Source organism: Lynx canadensis, chromosome A2, assembly GCF_007474595.2.
Source record: "Lynx canadensis isolate LIC74 chromosome A2, mLynCan4.pri.v2, whole genome shotgun sequence".
Taxonomy (NCBI): Eukaryota; Metazoa; Chordata; class Mammalia; order Carnivora; family Felidae; genus Lynx; species Lynx canadensis.
In genome coordinates this window covers 113,600,894-113,618,425 of record NC_044304.2, presented here as the reverse complement: position 1 = coordinate 113,618,425, position 17,532 = coordinate 113,600,894, and the positions used below count along the sequence as shown (strand labels likewise).

The 17,532-nt window shown below is 39.5% G+C and overlaps 1 protein-coding gene across 3 annotated transcripts in view; it reads right to left on the bottom strand.

Annotated features, from left to right (window-relative positions):
* The window catches only part of DNAH11 (dynein axonemal heavy chain 11), a 359,611-nt gene that overhangs the window by 207,024 nt on the left and 135,055 nt on the right, over positions 1-17,532 (bottom strand). The gene's annotated exons all lie outside the window — the stretch shown is intronic.

The window sequence follows — 17,532 nt, the reverse complement described above, 5'->3', positions numbered from 1 at the left end:
TTAAAGTTACTCTCTTAAGCAGTCATTTTGTGAGCATATTTATTTACTCAGAACATGTCTGCCTTATTCAAGGCTTATTAGCCAGCCTTGCCTCCCCACCCCCACCAAATTCTGCCTTATTTCAGGGTAACAGAGTAAAATAATACTGTCCCCTTTTTCCTTTTTTTCACCCCGCAAAGGAAAGTCAATTACAAACCGTTAGAGCTCCTGAGAGAGTTGGTAATGAGTGAATATGACACATCACCAGAGGCTCTCGAACCTCTGTGACCTCCTGTCAAAAACACGCTTCCTACAGCACTATTAACACATCCCAGAAAACAGCCAACACTGCAGACTTCCCCAAGCCCGCTGTGCAGCTGAACTGGAGAAGGTTATGTAACTGTACTATGAATGGAGAAGGCAGGCCGAAAGGTAATAACCATAACACACAGTTTAAATGAAATCAGATTGTGCAAGGTGCCAGGCACTGACAAACCATATTGTCCACATCGTTCGATTCAATCTTGCAAAAATCTATTACTAGCCTAACTTTGCAGATGAAGAAACTGAGGCACAAGCATATTAGCAGGGGAGGGGTAATTCAAATCCAGACAGTATGCCTTCACGTCTGAGCTCTTACTGGTCACAGCACATAAATTTCTGTCCCAGCCTCAGCAAGACCAACCCACCCACCAACTCTGAGGTGGAGAAATCCACTGTGCAAGAGGCATTCGAGACAGGGGTGCCTGGGTGGCTCAGGTGGTTGAGCGTCCAACTCGATTTTGGCTTAGGTCATGTGGCACAGTTGGTGAGTTCAAGTCCATGTCGGGCTGTGTACTGACAGTGCAGAGCCTACTTGGGATTCTCTCTCTCCCACTCTCTCTGCCCCTCCCCTGCTTGTGCTTTCTGTTTCTCTGTGAAAATAAACATTTTAAAATTTTATTATAAAAAAAGGTCTTTGAAAGGGATTCAAAATCAAACCCAATGGAAAGTTGTTCAAAGGAATAAAAAATATTTAGACATTCACAATATACAACATCCTTATAAGCATTTATCTACTTTTAATAGTTTACATCTATAAAATGTGGCCACTTTATTTAAAAAAAAAAAAAAAGCAGAAGTGATCATTATTCACACACACCATGTTCACTATCCCCTGGATTTTAGGTTCCATGAAGGCATATGTGTGCCTGACTAGTACATGACTTTATCCCCAGAGCCACTAAGGGGCTACCTGTCAAACAGTAGGTACTCAGTCTTTGCTGAGTAGATTATACGTGTACATTATTAGCCTCTGCACACGTAAGCTGACCAACAAAATTCATAGGCACGTTGGTTAGAAAAGAGGTGTTTTGGCATTGCATATTTTCTCATCTCGGTTGAGACAGCCAGTCTTTAAAGTCTCAACTTGTATACCAGTTCCAGTATTTGGTTAAAAAGAATTGGCTGTAACGACAGTAATAATAACTTAGGACTTGTGAGAACATTTATAATTTCAAGTGCTTTCACATGCGTTGTCTTGTCTGAGGCTTCTACAACCTGTGATTTCTCCATTATTGATTCATTTTTAACAAAAGTTCATCCAAGTGAAAGATGATTAAAAATACAGCTCGTCAACATTATCTGTTCAGCATCCTATGTTGGGGATCTGACATTTTTCGGGATTAAATGTTCCTAGCAATGCTCTTTTTTATGCCATAAAATTCTGTACCCACAAAAATAGAGTTATAAAAGGTCTATAATTTTGGTGGTAGTATCAGGCACTATGACTAGATGGTCATATTATCAATACCTACAAGTTTATGGCCCATGACATATAAATGTACCTTGGCAGCTTTTAAAAAACATATAGCCTGTCGGGGTGCCTGAGTGGCTCAGTTGGTTGAGTGTCCAACTTCAGCTCAGGTCACGATCTCACGGTTGGTGGGTTCGAGTCCCATGTCAGGCTGTGTGCTGACAGCTCAAAGTCTGGAGCCTGGTTCAGATTCTGCCTCTTTCTCTCTGCCCCTCCCCCACTCACACTGTATCGCTCTCAAAAATGAATAAAAGCTAAAAAAAAAAAAAAAAATTAAAAAAAAGAAAACATATAGCCTGTCATGTAATCAGCACTTATTCTTGCCCTTGCTCAAAGCAGTGTTATAAGAGTTTCTGCTAGGATCACAGATATTTGCCTTAAGTCAACTGCCTATACCTCACCTTGAAACTCAAGCAGCTGTTTTCCTCGTACACCTTAGCTTTAGCTGGAGCATAAATAGAACATACATCCTGAACCAGAGAGAAGCCTCCTTCCAATACAATCCAAACTCCCCTTCGTGAGCGCAAAGCCCTCTAGGACCTGCCACCACTCGTTTCCCACCGCACATCACTCTGCCTGCCTGGCCTTCCTGACGTCCCTCTGTCACGGCTGCTTCATGGCCACAGAAACTCTTTCTTTCCTGTGCCTGGACATATTCCCTTTGATCTTTGTACAGCTGGCTTTCTCTCATCATCCATATCTTAGTTCAAACTCACCTCATCAGACTGGCCTTCCCTGGCCATCCCATTTACTATCATCCCCTACCCCATTATTCTATAGGTTCCTATTTTCTTTTCTTCGTGGTACTTACTAGTATCCTACCATTCACTTACTTATTTCCTTATTTACTATTTGACTCCTCCCCTGACTATAAGCTCTAAAGGAGCAAGGCCCTCACGTGTCTTATTCACTACCACAATCCCATACCCAGTAGAGTGGCCAGCATAAGGCACCATCTCAGTACACACTCATTGTAGGAATGTAGGAAGGAAGGAAATGAACAAATAAAGAACAGCAACAGTACGCACCAAAGCAAAATTTTGTTCTTTCAATCACACAGCAAGAGAAACGTGATTACTGTTTCCAGGGGTTACAGGTCAAGGCAGAATGCAGATAAATAACTATAATCATTTTGTTGGAACAAGAAGTACAAGCTACAATGGCACCAGAAAAGGGGGCCTTGCCTAATCAAGGGCTTGGAAAGACATTTCAGAGAAAAGGGTATTTTTGCTAAGACTTAAGGGATGAGTGTAATTTAGGTTGTAAAAACTCAGAGGCTGCCCACCCATGGAAGCAGGGAGTAAGCCACCAGAAGCACCCATGTGAACACCCAGCACATGGCAGGTGACCCTGTCAGGGAACTTAAAGAAGTGCAGCATGGGAGAAGGGCAGAGTGTGGTAGACCACACAGGTACAGATGATGGAGAAAGAGGGGTCCAAACACACAGGGCTTGGCCAGCTTATTGGAAGAGTCTGAACTTCAAGGGCAACAAGATGTTGCTAAAGGGTTCTAGGAAGTGTGCTAATAATTCGATTTCTGTTTTAAAATATTTCTCTGCCTGTGATGATGGATTGGAGGGAAACAAGACTAGATAGAAACAGCCCTGGAGAGGAGGGAGGGAGACAGAGCCATCCAAGTGAGAAAAGTGTCTGGAACCAGGACATTAACGAAGTGGTGAGAAAAGCAGCGAGAACAGATATATTTAGGGTAACTGAAGAGATCTGGTGGTTGATTAGATAGCAGGTAAAGTAAGAGTCAAATGGGCTTCTAGGTAAGAAACTGGTGAAGGCCATTGGTGCTTTGTTCTGAGCTTGAGAACATTAGACAAGCAGGTTTGAGGAGTGAACATATTTTCAATGTTGTAGGCTTGATGTGCCTGTCAGACTTTCAATGGAGAAGCCCAATATGCTTTTTGGTTGTGCCTGAGGGGAGAGGTCTGGGCTGGAGATGACAGTCATGAGCATATTACAAAAGAAAGGGAGAAGACATAAAAGTAGATGAAATTAGCAGGGATGTATGGTATGGTGAGAAGAAAAAGGAACATAAGTCAGCACCATAAGGAAAAGCCACAAAGGAGCAGGAGGAAGAAAATCAAGAAAAGAAAACTGAAGAAAAGCCCAAGAGGTTGGTGGCAAAGGAGAATTCAAACAGGCATGAAATAAGGGGGAGAGTATTAAAGCAAGAGGAAGTACTTCTAATGACAACACAATGCGATTCAGTCAAGTGGTGGAAATGGGGTCATGGAGACAAATAAGAATGAGCCAAGTTACAGGGTTGGAGCAGAAAATGGGAGATGGGACATAAAGGAATCAATTTTGCTGGTTATTTTGCCTGTGAGTAATGAGACACTTGGGGATGTTTATAAACTGACAGCAGTGAGCCAGGATGAGAACAGGAAGACACAGGAGAAAAGGTAGTGAGGGAATCCTGAGAGTCCACGTCAGAAGAACCCAGAGCACAAATGAAGAAGTGGCTCCTGACACTCAGAGGCCACGCTTCCACTCTCACAAAGAGTGGTGCACAGAGCTCAGTATGAGCCCCATCGCCATTCATCTAGTTCCTCTCTGACAGCAGCAACAAATAATAAGAGCTGACATTTAATGAGCTCTTACTACCTAATAAGCACTGTGTGTGTGCACGCGTATGTAGGCATATACATATATACGTACATAATTCTAATTTATCATCACAATAGCCCTATGAGGGAGGTACATTATTCCAATTTTATGTATGAGAATTTGCTCAAGCTCACACAGTTATAAACAGTGGAACCAAGGTTTAGGACCAGGCACTAGGATTTTACTGTGTATTCATTACCCTGATTCCAAAACCAGACAGAGACCCCACTAAAAAGGAGAACTATAGACCAATTTCCCTGATGAACATGGATGCAAAAATCCTCAACAAGATATTAGCCAACCGGATCCAACAATACATTAAAAAAAATTATTCACCATGACCAAGTAGGATTTATACCTGGGATGCAGGGCTGGTTCAATATCCACAAAACAATTCACGTGATTCATCACATCAATAAAAGAAAGGACAAGAACCATATGATCCTCTCAATAGATGCAGAGAAAGCATTTCAAAAAATACAGCATTCTTTCTTGATAAAAACCCTCAAGAAAGTAGGGATAGAAGGATCATACCTCGAGATGATAAAAGCCGTATACGAGTGACCCAACACTAATATCATCCTCAGTGGGGAAAAACAGAGCTTTCCCCCTAAGGTCAGGAACAAGACAGGGATGTCCACTCTCACCACTGTTACTCAACATAGCATTGGAAGTCTTAGCCTCTGCAATCAGACAACACAAAGAAATGAAAGGCATCCACATCGGCCAGGAGGGGGTCAAACTTTCCCTCTTCGCAGATGACACGATACTGTATATGGAAAACCCCAAAAGATTCCACCAAAAAACTGCTAGAACTGATTCATGAATTCAGCACAGTTGCAGGATATAAAATCAATGCACAGAAATCGGTTGCATTCCTATGCACCAACAATGAAGTGACAGAAAGAGAAATCAAGGAATTGATCCCATTTACAGTTGCAACCAAAAACTTAGGAATACTTAGGAATAAATCTAACCAAAGAGGTGAAAAATCTATACACTGAAAACTATAGAAAGCTGATGAAAGAAATTGAAGAAGGCACAAAGAAATGGAAAAAGATTCCATGCTCCTGGATAGGAAGAACAAATACTGTTGAAATGTCAATACTGCCCAAAGCAATCTACATATTCAACGTGATTCCTATCAAAATAACACCAGCACTCTTCACAGAGCTAGAACAAATAATCCTAAAATTTGTATGGAACCAGAAAAGACCCCAAATAGCCAAAGCAATGTTGAAAAAGAAAACCAAAGCAGGAGGCATCACAATCCCAGACTTCAAGTTATACTACAAAGCTGTAATCATCAAGACAGTATGGTACTGGCACAAGAACAGACACTCAGATCATGGAAATAGAATAGAGAACCCAGTAATGGACCCACAAACTTATGGCCAACTCATCTTTGACAAAGCATGAAAGAATATCCATGGAATAAAGACAGTCTCTTCAGCAAGTGGTGCTGGGAAAACTGGATGGCAACATGCAGAAGAATGAACCTGGACCACTTTCTTAGACCATACACAAAAATAAACTCAAAATGGATGAAAGACCTCAATGTAAGACAGGAAGCCATCAAAATCCTCGAGGAGAAAGCAGGCAAAAACCTCTTTGATCTTGCCTGCATCAATTTCTTATTCAACACGTCTCCAGAGGTAAGGGAGACAAAATCAAAAATTAACTACTGGGACCTCATCAAAATAAAAAGCTTCTGCAGAGCGAAGGAAACAATCAGCAAAACTAAAAGGCAACCGACAGAATGGGAGAAGATATAAGCAAATGACATATCAGATAAAGGATTAGTATCCAAAATCTAGGAAGAACTTATCAAACTCAACACCCAAAAAACAAATAATCCAGTGAAGAAATGGGCAAAAGACAGGAATAGACATTTCTCCAAAGAAGACATCCAGATGGCCAACTGACACATGAAAAAATGCTCAACATCACTCATCATCAGGGAAATACAAATTAAAACCACAATGAGATACCACCTTACACCTGTCAGAATGGCTAATATTAACAATTCACGCAACAACAGATGTCGGTGAGGATGCGGAGAAAGAGGATCTTTTTGCATTGTTGGTGGGAATGCAAGCTGGTGCAGCCACTCTGGAAAACACTATGGAGGTTCCTCAAAAAAACTAAAAATAGAACTACCCTATAACCCAGCAATTGCACTACTAGGCATTTATCCAAGGGACAGGTGTGCTCTTTTGAAGGGACACGTGCACCCCCATGTTTATAGCAGCACTATCGACAATAGCCAAAGTATGGAAAGAGCCCAAATGTCCATCGATGGATGAATGGATAAAGAAGAAGTGGTATATATATACAATGGAGTATTACTCAGCAATCAAAAAGAATGAAATCTTGCCATTTCCAACCAAATGGATGGAACTGGAGGGTATTATGCTAAGTGAAATTAGTCAGAGAAAGACAAAAATCATATGACTTCACTCATATGAGGACTTTAAGAGACAAAACAGATGAACATAAGGGATGGGAAACAAAAATAATATAAAAACAAGAAGCGGGACAAAACAAATAGAGGGACTCATAAATATGGAGAACAAACTGAGCGTTGCTGGAGGGGTTGTGGGAAGGGGGTGGGCTAAATGGGTAAGGTGCATTAAGGAATCTACTGAAATCATTGCTTCACCATATACTAATTTGGATATAAATTTAGAAAAATAAAAAATAAAGTTAAATCAAAAAATAAATAATAAAAATAAAACACAAAACTTCCCCACATGGATAGCATATTCATTATCAGCTCATCCTGGCCAGAGAAGAGCTGACATGCAGAAATAAGTAGGTACCCACAACTTATGAATTCTCTTATTTGGTTAAAAATGGAAACGCTTCCCAAAAAAGCCACATGCATCATAACCACCACTGAGGTTTCTACGTCACAAATGTCTAAGACACTAAGGTGTTCAAAAAGAGGGCCACCTGCCTGGTGGGATGATGGTGAGCTCACCGTGAAAGAACATGTCAGGCAAAGAAAGCAGCAGACTCAAGGTCAGGAAAAGGAATGGTTCTTGATACAGGTGGTAGCTGATTGTCCATTTTGTCTGGACCCAACTCCTGTGGTGGTACCCCATTAAGAGAACCTGTATGGGAACCTAAAGAACCAGGTCCCTAAATGCTACAGGCTTAAATAAGGCAACAACAGGAAGAAGAACATCTTCCTTCAGCAGAAGGGCTCCAATTCACCAGCATCCGACATGGCAGATTTCCCAACCTGCCAGCCCAGCCGTGGTGGCCATGAAGCTGGAAGGGCTCTTCTGCTGAAATACTAAGATCTGAGCTCATGTCCTCAGCAAAACCAAAGTGATATTGCAATGTAACTGACCTATAGCCCTTTTCGGGGGGGGGGGGGGACGTGGAGGGGTGAGCTACCAGAACCCTCAGTCCCTTCCACTGGTTGTAACACAGAAGTAACATTCTTTGTTTGTTTTATAATGAGAGCATCTAGGATCTCCAATCCTGAAAAACACCCAGGTTCAGCTTTAGCAGTGTCGAAAACAATGGGTTTTCATTTCAGCTGGAACAAAGGAAACTGCAAAAGAAACTAGATCCCATAGTCCTTTGACACTATCAGATCATTGCGGCAGCCCCGTTTGTTGCCTTCCTTTCCACTGTTCATCTCCTACTACTCCTCCTAATCATATTGGTAAAACCCACCACAAAATTAAGCAATGAATGTCCAGAGACAGCAAGGGTAATCACCTCATTCTTGACACTAATGGAAATGATTCCAAAGTTTCACCATTAAGCATGATTTTCTCTGCAGGTTTCTGATAGATATTCTTCATCGAGGTATATAAAGTTTCCTTCAAATCCTTGCATTAGAAAAGAGAAAGGTGTAACATCAATAAGCTCCCACCTTAAGAACTTGAACAAGAGGAGCAAATTCAAGTAAGTAGAAGGAGGTAATGAAGATAAAGCCGAAATATGTGAAATATAAAACAACAGAGAAAAATTAACACAAAGATTACTTCTCTGAAAATGTAAATAAACCTGATAAACAAAAAGAAAGTCTGATTAAAAACAGAAAAGAGAGGATAGAAAACACAAATCACCAACACCAGGAATGCAAGAGGGACATGAATGTGAGATCCTCCCGATGTGCTAAGGATAATGTCAGGAAACAAAGACCAATTCACGTCAATACCTAAAAACTTAGGTGCAGACAGTCAATATTTGACTCTACCGCAGCGATTCTGGTAGCCACCACAGCGCGAATGCAGCCAAACACAGAGGCACTGGGTAGGATTGGGCCAAGAGGCTGTAACTTGCCAGTCGTTGACTTAAATGAAATGGATGAATACCTTGAAAAACACAATTTTCAAAAGTGACACACGAAAAAAAAGAAAAGCTACATAGTCAGCATATATATAGAAAAGAAATTGAATTATGGGGCACTTGGGTGGCTTAGGTCCGGTTAAGCCTCTAGACTCTTGATTTCAGCCCAGTCTGATTTCGCAGTTCGTGAGATCGAGCCCACATTGGGCTCTGCACTGAAAGAGCGGAGACTGCTTGAGATTCTCTCTCTTTCCTCTCTCACCCAAAATAAATAAACAAACTTAAAAAAAAGAAAAAAAAAGTTCCACAAAGGAAAACTCCAGGCCCAGATGGCATCGCCAGTGGATTTTTATCATAAACTCTTCACAAAATACATGAGAATAAAATACTTTCAATTCCTTTTAAGGAACAGAATGCTGATCCTCAAACTGGTATAGGTATTCTAAGAAAATTACAGATAAACATCACTGAAGAACATATATAGAGAATTTCTGGGCAGAATATTAGCAAATGAAATCCAGCAAAAATACATATACACATATATAAATGACAATACATCATAACCAAGTAGGAGTTTATTCAGGAATGCAAAAACTGGTTTAGCATTCAAAATTCACCACAGTGACAGAATAAAAGAGGCAGACACACAAATAAGCTTAACAGATTTGAGACAAGTTCAAGGTCTCTTCAAGATAAAATTCTCAGTAGGCAGCAATAGAAAAGTTCTCTATTTCAGAAAGGGCATCTACAAAAAGCCTGTAACCACTATCATATGTTAGTGGTGAAGATTTAAATTTTTCTTCCCTGAGACTGGAAACTGGCCAGAATGTCCTGCTGTAACTACTTTTATTCAACATTGCACTAGTGGTCCTAGCCAAGGTCAGTAACTCAAGAAAAGGAATAAAGGGCAAAAAAAGAATAGGAGACAAGAAGTAAACCTGTCATTACTGACAGATGATATGTTCAGGGACACAAAAAGCCTATGAAATTCTTAAAAAAAAAAAAACCTGACTAAAATTAAAAAGCAAATTTGGCAGAGTCCTAAGACACATGGTGAATATTGAAAAATCAATCTTATATACCAGCCACAAATATTAGGAAAGAAAAATTTTAATTGATTAGAATATGTTTACAGCATCAAAACATATAAACTATCCTAAAAGTAAGTCCAGCAAGAAATGTGTAACACCTTGACACTGAAAACAAGAGAAATATTTTGAGAGAAATTAAAGACAACTTATGTCAAAACATACACCATGTTCTTGGAGAGAACTCATCATGGTTGAGATATCCACCCTTCCAACATTCCTATTTATACTGAATGTCATTTCAGTTAAAAAATTTAATTAGGATAAAAGTATAGGCTTCTAAAAATAAATACACAATATGAATATTATGTAAAATGAAACAGAACCTAGAATGATCCAAAAAATTTTGGGAAAAAAATTAAAAATAGAACTAAGTTGGAGGCTATATATAACATGATTTTAATGCTTACTATAAAGTTACGGTAAGTAATACAGGTGGGTTTTGGCATGAAAACACAAAAAAAGAGGAATGCAACAGGGCAGTCTGGAAAATAGACCCCGACGTATATACTCCTTTTGACTTTGACCAAGGTGCCAAGTTAATACAATAGAAAAGAAAAAGATGTATGGATCACAGATCTAATGAAAAAAAAAAAAAAAAACATAACCATCAATCTCCTAGAAGGAAACAGGAGAACATCTTTCATAACACTGAGATACACAAGATTTCTTACAATAACAGGTATCGAGCAAAGAAAAATTGTGATACACTATAAACATTAAAATGAAACATTCCATTCCCAAAACATACCATTAATAAAATGAGCAGTCCCATTCATTTCCTGACAAAGGAAATTGCAACCAAATAAGAAATCCTCTAACCAACAATAAACGACAAACATCCAATTAAAAAAAAAAAAACAAAACAAAAACCTAGGCAAGTTTATTGAACAGATGCCTGCACAACAGAAGATACAGGAATGCCAATAAACATTGAAAGGTTACTAACATCTTTTTTTTAATTTTAGAGAGAGAAAGAGGACACACAAGCATGCATGGGGTGGGGCAGTAGAGGGAGAGGGAGAAAAAAAATCTCAAAACAGGTTACAATTTTCAGCACAGAGCCCAACACACGGCTTAATCCCACAACTCTGGGATCACGACCTGAACCGAATCCAAGAGTAAAGAGGCTCACCAACTGAGACACCCAGGCGCCCCTCAACATCTCAGACATTAGAGATAAGCCAATTGAAAGCACAGTGATACAGGGGCACCTGGGTAACTCATGTGGTTAAGCACTGAGTCTTGATTTCAGCTCAGGTCATGATCTCACAACCATGAGACTGAACCCTGCATCGGGCTCCATGCTAAGCATGGAGCCTGCTTGGGACTCTCTCTCTCTGTCTCTCTCTCTCACTCTCTACCTACCCCTCTTGCACTCTCTTTCTCTCTCAAATAAAGAAAGTTAAACACACCACACACACACACACACACACACACACAGAGTGAGAGACTATTTCACATCCACCAGAATTGTGAAGACTAATGACGCCCAATACTGGCCGGAATATGAAGCAACTAGAAATGTGTCACCTTGTTAATGGGGAATATAAGAATGGAGAACTGTCTGGCAGTTTTTTTTTAAATGGGTAAACATATACTTTTCCTATGATTCAGCCATTCACTTTTAGATACTTACCCAGGAGAAAGGAAAATATAGGTCAAAAGACTTGATAAGAATGCTCCAAGCAGCTTTAGAAAATAGTCTCCTCAAACGGAAACCCAGGGTCAATCAACAGAATAAACAAAGCGTGGTATAGTTTATGCAATGCAATTCTAAGAAACAAAAAGAAGGAACTTCTAATACATGTAACAACATGCTTGTTAAGAAATGAGACGGGTCTGAGATTTACTCTACTTGCATGCTAAAGTCAGCCTGGCAGACATTAAGGGATGCTGGCAGAAGACACAGAGCCTCTGAGTCACAGATAAAAGAGGGTGTCATTAGAGCAATAGTATTTAGTATCAAAGTATCAACATTTACACCTTCCTGACCCCCAGCTTTCAAGGATAACCCCAAAAGAGCCACATAAGGCTTGTGAATGCTGTGAGCTGTGTCATAGGAGAGGAACCTTGAGTTTTAGGGAACCTAAACTTTTCTAACAGACAGTAAGCATGTCTGACCTTTGCCCTGGAAGATTTTATCTTTATTTTACTGGAGAGTAAGCCAATTCTGCCCTTTGCTCTGGAGAGAAACACTGTCTTCTAAGGATGTTTGTTAGACAAACAGTCTTGCGAAGATAGTCCTAGAACAAAGGCAATAAGGTACCTCTGCTCAAAAAAAATGTACAAAATCTGAGACCCACAATAGATTGTCTTCCAACAGTGTTAAGTGAAAACTCCAGACCAAAAAAAGAGGATAGGTTAGTTTCATGAGGACTGTCCAACAGAATTTTCTCTCATATTTTATCAATGCCTGTGTTTTGCAATGTTTATTAACACTCTGTAAAATGAATAAAATGATTTTCCATTTTTTCTACACTCTAGAAGAGTTGATATATAATGGTACTTTTATTTTTTTAAACTTCTGATGAAACCACTGGAGCAGGGCTCAACTTAGGGTGTGGGTATGCAACTTCAACAACCTTAATTACCGTTTCAATTATTTCTGTGGTTACTGGTCTACTCAAGTTTCTACGTCTTTTAAAATCTATTTCAGAAAGAGTGTTCATGGAGAATCACCTGTTTATTTTAGGTTTTTGACTTAACATTTAGCATAGAATCACACATCAGATTATACGGTCTTTTTAAAAATCTCTTCTCATAATAAGTTATAGTTCCTTTCCTTTGCCCCCCCCCACTTTTTTCTTTCTTTCTTCTCTTAACTTGCAAAAATTTATTGTTATGGTCTACTCAAAGAAACAATTCTTGGATTAATGGATCAGAGTGGACTCACATGGCATATATCGGTAACAAAACTCTTTTTCTCTTATATCTCTCACTGTAGAGATTTTCAGTTACTTCAGTATCTGTTCTACAGATGTAGCCAAAGTAGCCACTAGCAAAATCTGGCTCACTACCAGTTTTTATAAATAAGTTTTATTGGAACCCCATCATGCCTATGTATTTAAAAATTGCCTATGGTTTCTTCCCTACTGCAACAGCAAAAAATGAGTAGATGTGAAATACACTATACAGCCCAGAAAGACTAAAATATTTCTATCCCATCCTTCAAAGAAAGAGCTGCCCAACTAGATCTCTAGGGTCAAGATGTAGTCACAGCAGAAGTCCTCAATAAGTATCTCGCAGTGTTCATGAAGCACTTCTCTGGGCTTTCTCCTGGGAGCAAACAGACCCACTGATAATCTCTCAGGATATACAAGAGACAGAACTGTTTCCAGTAGTCCATTTCTTCTACACTTACTCCTTATCACTGACCAGAGACCCCTCCTACATCTTTTTTTTTAAATTTTTTTTATATATATGAAATTTATTGACAAATTGGTTTCCATACAACACCCAGTGCTCATCCCAAAAGGTGCCCTCCTCAATACCCATCACCCACCCTCCCCTCCCTCCCACCCCCCATCAACCCTCAGTTTGTTCTCAGTTTTTAACAGTCTCTTATGCTTTGGCTCTCTTCCACCCTAACCTCTTTTTTTTTTTTCCTTCCCCTCCCCCATGGGTTCCTGTTAAGTTTCTCAGGATCCACATAGAGTGAAATCATATGGTATCTGTCTTTCTCTGTATGGCTTATTTCACTTAGCATAACACTCTCCAGTTCCATCCACGTTGCTACAAAAGGCCATATTTCATTTTTTCTCATTGCCATGTAGTATTCCATTGTGTATATAAACCACAATTTCTTTATCCATTCATCAGTTGATGGACATTTAGGCTCTTTCCATAATTTGGCTATTGTTGAGAGTGCTGCTATGAACATTGGGGTACAAGTGCCCCTATGCATCAGTACTCCTGTATCCCTTGGATAAATTACATGTCTTTTTTTAACTGAATCTGAGTTTGTAATTTCCCTGGAATTTCATTGGATAAAATAGGCTTATCACTCTAACAGTTTTTTACATATGTCTCACCTGTGGTTTTACCTGCTCTTTTTTTTTTTTTAACTTTTTTTTAATGTTTATTTATTTTTGAGAGAGAGACAGAGACAGAGCATGAGTGGGGGAGGAGCAGAGAGAGAGGGAGACACAGAATCCGAAGCAGACTCCAGGCTGTGAGCTGTCAGCACAGAGCCCGACGTGGGGCTCGAACTCACAAACCGTGAGATCGTGACCTGAGCGGAAGCTGGATGCTCAACCGACTGAGCCACCCAGGAGCCCCATGGTTTTACCTGCTCTTAATTATCAGTTCAATTTCATCTGTTATCAACTTCTAGGCATTCCTCAAGGTATCTAGTTCAGTATATCCAGATACAATATGATTTTTTTTTTCTTGCTGGTCATGCAATAAAATTTTTGCTGTGTCACAGTAACCAGTTAAGTCCAAGATGGAGTCACTGATGCTAAACCCTGTGTCAGCACACCAAAACTTGAGTTTCTATGCTCAGCTTTCCCAGAAAGGCAGGCCTAGGTCAACTTGTCAGCACCTGCCAGCTCAGCACAAGTTACTTGAACCACTGCAGACTTCCCTTTGTCTCATATGAGCAAAGTAACCCTGACATAACCTGGCAGCAAATGCCCAGTATAATTTCCTTGTTCCTGCTCACTTGGTCTATAAAAAATCTGGTGCCTTATCAGCTCTTTGGTGCTTCCTTCTACCTGTTAAACTGGATGCTGTCTGATTCATGCATCATGGAATAAAGCCTACTAGATCGGTAAATTATGGCAATGTTTCTTTTAATAGAGAGGAGAGGTAGAGAGTATTGGTCTCCTCATGGGTTCCTGCTATATTAGAAAGCACGAGGCTATGAAATCACACTTTTATAAAGAGGCAAAAGCAAAAACTTCTGTCCAGTATACACTGGGTAGCTTCAGCTTCAGAGGCTTTCCCTATTCACGCACTAAGGTAAGAACACTATCAACATTGTATTCAATTGCTTTTCAAAGAATTTCTCAGTCAATGACTGAAAATGAGGCCAAATATTGGCCTTAAGAAGCAAAATCAGAGTTTCTTCCTTATATACATTATTTAGCCCTTGTTGGGGGTTGGGGGATGGATTGTTTCACATCACTTATCTTGAGTCCCACTAAAGAACTCGGGGTCATGTCCCAGCACAGTAATAATTAAGTTTTCAAGTCCAAAATGTTTCCATTTCTTTGATGATTTCCACACAGCTTAATAATAAAGGAAGAGTAAAAAAATCTTTCTTACCAGCTCCCAAGCTGCCAAAACAAAAGACTTTTGCCAAGGAACCCTCAAAGCTGAGGAATTAAATTTATTCTATCTCTAGTATTTTCAAAGACTCTGGCAAGGCAAGGATGTGTATCCAAAATGCAGTATTTTTGCCTTTAATCCCAACATTATCTAACATAAAATCACAGTATGTCTAAAGGAAAAAACAGAGGTTAAAATAATTAGTTTAATTTTTCTCACTACAATTTGCAGGTGAGGACTAAGCAAAGAAATTACTTGTGCAGGTAGATCATTAATTACAGCCAACTCTGATTTCAGCTGTAAAAGGAAACTATTTTAAAGGAATAACGTTCATTTTAAAAACCGCTCACAGTGTTAGCACAAGTAATTTTAATTAAAAACAAACTCCAGCAGATGGTTACATCCATTTTTAAAGAGAGAACACTGAAGAGGTTTCAGTGTAGATGGACACACTTCTCAGGAACCACACTATTGCCTCGACCATATTCACATGTTAGCTTCTCTAATATGCATATTAGTATCCGTTACAAAATTGAAACACTGTATTGAAGGCATCTGTTGGCTGGTCTGTCAAACATTTCAATTTGTACTGGAAGTGTTTCATAATTAAGCAGATAAACGCCTTTTTATCAACCTTCTTCACTGCTTCTCCTTCAACATGAAAAAGAAGCATTATGTAACTCTTAAAGTAAAAAAATTTTTAAACTATTTTAAGGGAGGAAAAAAAAAAAACCTAAATTCTGTTCATTAGTGGAATACGCTGAAGCTCCTGGGATATGACCACCTTTAGTTATAAGAATAAAAAGAATCAACTTGATGTTGCTGACAGGATAGAGAGTGGACACTTCTCATACACTGATACTGGGAAGTTCCATTTGCACAATGTTCCAAAGGCTTAACTGAGTTATACTCGGACCTAGCATTTTTACTTCTGGCAGTTTATCCCGAAAAAATAAAGAAAAATATGTGCAACATGTATGTATGTACGTAACATACAGGGCTGTTTACTGTAGGATTGTTAATGGTAGCCCAAATTTAAAAAAATACCTGATGCCCGGATTAAGTAGTAATAATAACACAGATACTCTGCACACATACGGGATTAAGATGAATGAGCACTCCGTTATTAACTGCTTTATTTTAAATAAAGCAAAAATCCACTCATGTGCCAAGTCCACAGTCAAACAGGAGAGATGCCGAAGGAGATAAGGGCATGAGAGGAGGAGAAGAGGCTGGGGGCAGGGTGTGTGTGTGATAGTCCCCTGATGCCAGGAATGTGCCTCAAAAGGCACAACAGTAGAATGTAGCTAATATGCTGATACCACAGCACCCTAAAGTGGGATCTGGGTAGAGATTCCAAACATCCAGAGACTGAGGTTTAAAACTGCTACACGGGAACACATTCTGTCTCTCACACTTCCTGAGCAAGACTGGGGAGTTGGAATTGAGACCCTGACATAGAATTGAGATCCCCAGAGTTTGTAGAGAGTCTAATAAAGGATTCTAGAAAAACTCAACCCCCCAGCTCAGAGAAGCAAGGTGAAGCCTGAAATATCTTGGGCTTTTGGAGAGGAAAAAAGTCCCTACGAGATATCAAAACCTCAAGCCTATGCCAAGGGATCTAAAAATCCTAAACTGAGTAATCAACCACAAAATTAATCCAGAATCCACAAAACCCGGGCGCCTGGTGGCGCAGTCGGTTAAGCGTCTGACTTCAGCCAGGTCACGATCTCGCGGTCCGGGAGTTCGAGCCCACGCGTCAGGCTCTGGGCTGATGGCTCAGAGCCTGGAGACTGTTTCCTATTCTGTGTCTCCCTCTCTCTCTGCCCCTCCCCCGGTTCATGCTCTGTCTCTCTCTGTCCCAAAAATAAATAAACGTTGAAACAAAAAATTTAAAAAAAAAGAATCCACAAAACCTGTGGAAACCTAGAAGAAACACGAACACACACGATAGAGACACATGCTCTCTCTGTGGCACACAGAATTCCTACAGAGAAAACAAACCTAGATAAACTTAAAAATGAACATAAAAAAACCAATTCAATTTAACAGATAACCAGCCTTAAAAGAACTAGCATTAGAACAATCTAAATCAGACTATTAAAAAGGTCTCTTTAAAATAATTGAGACAAAAATAAAGCCATGCTGAAGAGATTTTAAAGAACTAAAAAGAGATTTGGGAAATTGAGATATAATATCAAACTTAAACTGACAAAAGGAATATTTAGATTGCAATGTTTATAGGTACAGATTACTGGCATGTGCAATTCCCTTTAAAATGAATAATAAAAAGAAGGTGGAAAGAGGGATCTACAGAGGGTGGATGAAGCACAGACAGCATGATAACTAAAATGTTAATTGCAGAATCTTGGTGTTAGGTCTGCAGATCATTACACAATTCATTTTTTGTAGATTTAAAATCTTTATGATAAATAAATCTTTATGATCAATTGTGGGGGTAATTAA